General features: G+C 28.5%; 1 protein-coding gene across 1 annotated transcript in view; it reads left to right on the top strand.

The window, feature by feature from the left end:
- The window catches only part of LOC126780773 (amyloid beta A4 precursor protein-binding family B member 1-interacting protein), a 273,890-nt gene that overhangs the window by 149,884 nt on the left and 120,157 nt on the right, over nt 1-3,849 (top strand). The window lies entirely within an intron of this gene.

Genomic DNA, 3,849 nt, shown 5'->3' with positions numbered 1-3,849 from the left:
CGCATGCAATGCTTCGTATGTCATTTTTTTTCTTACGTTAGTTGTAGTGTAAAAATGGCGTAAAAGGTAGGGGCTAGACGCTTTAGTACTGTCCATACCTAAAATAATATTATACATTATCTATAATCGTAAAAATAATTATAACACTCATTAGTAATCATTATAATATGATACTTAATTAATAAAATGTAATTTAAAAACAATTAGATATAATACTCATAATTACTATTATGATTTTTATTAAATTACTTGATAAAATATTTTTTGAATATAAAATAATTGCTAAATAAAGTAATAACTTTTTTTAAAAACCTTAACCCGCCAATATATTTTAGTCAAATAAAGTCTCATTAATTATATTTTATTTTGCTAACCTTTATTTAAAGATCTTCATGGCCGTAGACAGAGAAACAAATAGACCAAGGGGCCGTGGAACCGCGATTGAGACAGAGATAGTTTGTTAATGTTACGTATAATGTTGCCATAGTAACTACATTCCCCGTTTTGGGAGATAAATAAATTTCAGGATTTCATTAAAACAAAATAAGTTTATTCAATTTTACTTTTTAAAATTTATTAAACTTTTTTTTAATTAAAATATTTTTGTTGTTGTCCAACTACACCCAAAAACTGTTGCATTGTTTGTTTTTGTTTCCGTTATCAATAGTACTTTAGCATCTTTATATGGTACTGGATTAGCATTCTCCTCAGAAGTTGAAATCTAAAACACTCAATTAAATTATTACTAAATAATGGTTGTCACATAGATTTCTATGTTAACCTCTTAACTCGGAATATAATAATATTATAAATTCATGAAGAATTTTAAATAATGTTGTCGTTAGGAAATTATAAAAAAGAGAACGAATAAAGAAAAATAACATATTTACATATAACGAAGCAGTTTAGGTTATTATTGGACTCCATATTTATTTGTTTGCATTGTCTACGAGTCGATATTTTTTATTGAAAATCGGGACATTTTCTTTAGCTGACGCTGGCAGCACTTACATGATAAATAATTATAGATTATGAATGATAAAAACTGGAAAATCCTATTATCTTCAGGATTTTAATGCAATATAAGGTCCGTCATGCTATGGCATAAATAAACATCACTGAGAAACTATATTTAGGGACAAAATCGTTGTACTTACGCGTAAAAACACACGTCGGCAATTTTCTTCTTGCTATCACTTTAACATGAAATAATACGACAATGCACCATTGTATAACCTTCGATATGATATAAGGGTTGTTTCTCGGCCTTTTCACTGGATTAGAATCGTTTTCTAACACCAAAGTAAGCGAAAATTGAACAAAAAACACAATGAACGTACCAACTGTCAAGTTTGTTTCGCTACTTAAGTAGCGAAACAAACATCAAAACTGGTTACGCGATAAGGGACAAAAGATTTGATAATTCTATCTCTGTCTAACCCATTTGTAACGTAATTTTCGTTCTCTTTCTTGTGTAAGTGAGAAGGAAGTCATCATTGCGTCTATTAGTTGCTCTGTCTACGTTCATGGCACATTTTTTTTTATTTCCAAATTAACAATACAAGGGTTGCCAGCTACCCTTTTTTCAAATGATATTTCTTGTTTTTATAATATTTTAAGTTGTTTTATATTGTGTTGTACATTAAATTAATAGCGTACTAATGCATCTTAAAATTCGTACTAGTTAATATTCAATTGATTATATAAGTAACGACTGAAACGCTGGGAGATTATCAAACCCGTTTTTTTATTCATGTAGTTACATACAACCTTTTTGACCTACAAACGAGTTCGTTTGTAGGTCAAAAAGGTTGTATAACATTGATGTTAACAGTGATTAACAATAAAATTATGTAAAAGGAACATAGAACATATTATGTTAATTTCTTAACTCGTCGGTACTGGATAAGTATTCTCCTCAGGTGTTGAAATGTAAAGCACTCAATTAAATCATTAATATAGAATGGTGTCCACATATATTTGTATGTTAACCTCTTGACTGGAATACATATTATGAATTAAAAAGAATTTTAAATAATTTTGTCATTAGAAAATCACAAATAGGAGATATAATAAATTTCAATAATATATTTATAGGTAACGAAGCACTAGGCTATTATTGGACTCCGTATTTATTTGGTATGATGTGTCGTCGAGAAACGGAAATTTTTTTTATCTGACGCTGGCAGTACTTACATGATAATTAATAATTATAAATTATGAGTGATAAAAACTCGAAAAAATTCTATTATCTTTAGGATTTTAATGCGACATAATGTTCCGTCAGGCTATGGCATAAACCATCGTCACTAAGTGCGTGCGTGCGACGGTTTTGTCCTTAAATATAGATTATATTTAGGGACAAAACCGTCGCACTTACGCATGAAAAGACACGCTGGCAATTTTCTTCTCTCTATCGCTTTTATATGATACGACAATGCACCATGCGTGTACAATGGTGTAATCTTCGATATGATATACGAATAATTTCTCTGTCTTCTCACTGGCTTAGAATCGTTTTCTAATATAAAAATAAGCAAAAATTGTACATTGAAACCACCACCACCACTTCCTGTCAAAATTTGTTTCGCAATTAGAGTAGCTGACCTTGATATAACCGGTTACAATACAGAACAAAAAATATGATAATTGTATCTCTGTCTAAAACATTTGTAACGTATTTTCGTTCTCTTTCTGGTGTAAGTGAGAAAGGAATCGTCAATGAGGCTATTAATTTCTCTGTTTACGGTTTCATAGCTCTTTTGAACTGAATATAAGATATACTATGGCGGTTTCACATCACTGTATGTGTAACCATATTATTGTCAGTCAGATTTATTGACTTCGGCTTGATTATTTGAATTTTCTAAATTGATAATGTGATTATTAGTAGCTTAGGGAAAATACTAAACGAAAGTAGTGAGATCTTTGAATATTTATAAAAGAGGTATACCGAGATAAATTAAGTAAATCCTCCAGTGCATATGCACTGGAGGATTTACTTAATTTTGGTAAAAATGAAGAATGCTCTTACATGTTCGCATAAAGTCCCGAGATATACCCTTAAATGTAAGGATGCGATCTTCTTTTGTAAATATATTTAAAAATTTCTAGCAAATATTAGTTCTTGACATATTTTCTATAGTTCCTGACATAGACATATCTTTAATAATCCTCACCTATGTCAACAACAATCTTTCAGTAGTTGGTGAAGTGGACTCATTTAATTTAATTAAGAATTGAAGTCTTCAAATGATTGCGCAATAAATAAAATTAGACTTCAAAATTAAAAATAAATATTGCAAAGAATTTTCAAAATTATAAAAGAAAACTATTTTAGCTTTTATTATTAATATAATGTTACTTATATTTTGTTAATTTGAGCTTCAATTGTGATGTGCTTTACCAAAGCATTAGATATTATTATTTTTAGAAAAAGCAATTAAAATTACAAATAAAATTTTATTACCTATAAATAAATTATTCGAATTAAATGATAATTACTGGTATGCTTAGAACGTCTATCTTTTATTCCACGTCAGTTTGAAATAGACATTAAAGAATGCTAAAATCTAAATGTCAATTTCGAATTGACAATTAAACAATTTCTGACATTACATATAAATATTATGACTGGTTATGTACTTTGTTTGTAGACATATTATAACCTAAATCTAAACAGTAATGAGTAAAATAATTTGAATTAAAATTAACAAATAAAATTATTTCGTATCTGTATTAATACTATGTTGGTAACTGTGTTATATATTAGCTTAATATGAGTAAGTCATATAAGTTGACGTAGGCATTTAAAATGGTGTACCGAAATATAATAGAAAGTCATTTTAA

This window comes from Nymphalis io, chromosome Z, assembly GCF_905147045.1.
Source record: "Nymphalis io chromosome Z, ilAglIoxx1.1, whole genome shotgun sequence".
NCBI classification, from domain to species: Eukaryota; Metazoa; Arthropoda; class Insecta; order Lepidoptera; family Nymphalidae; genus Nymphalis; species Nymphalis io.
This window is presented reverse-complemented; position numbering and strand designations above follow the sequence as displayed.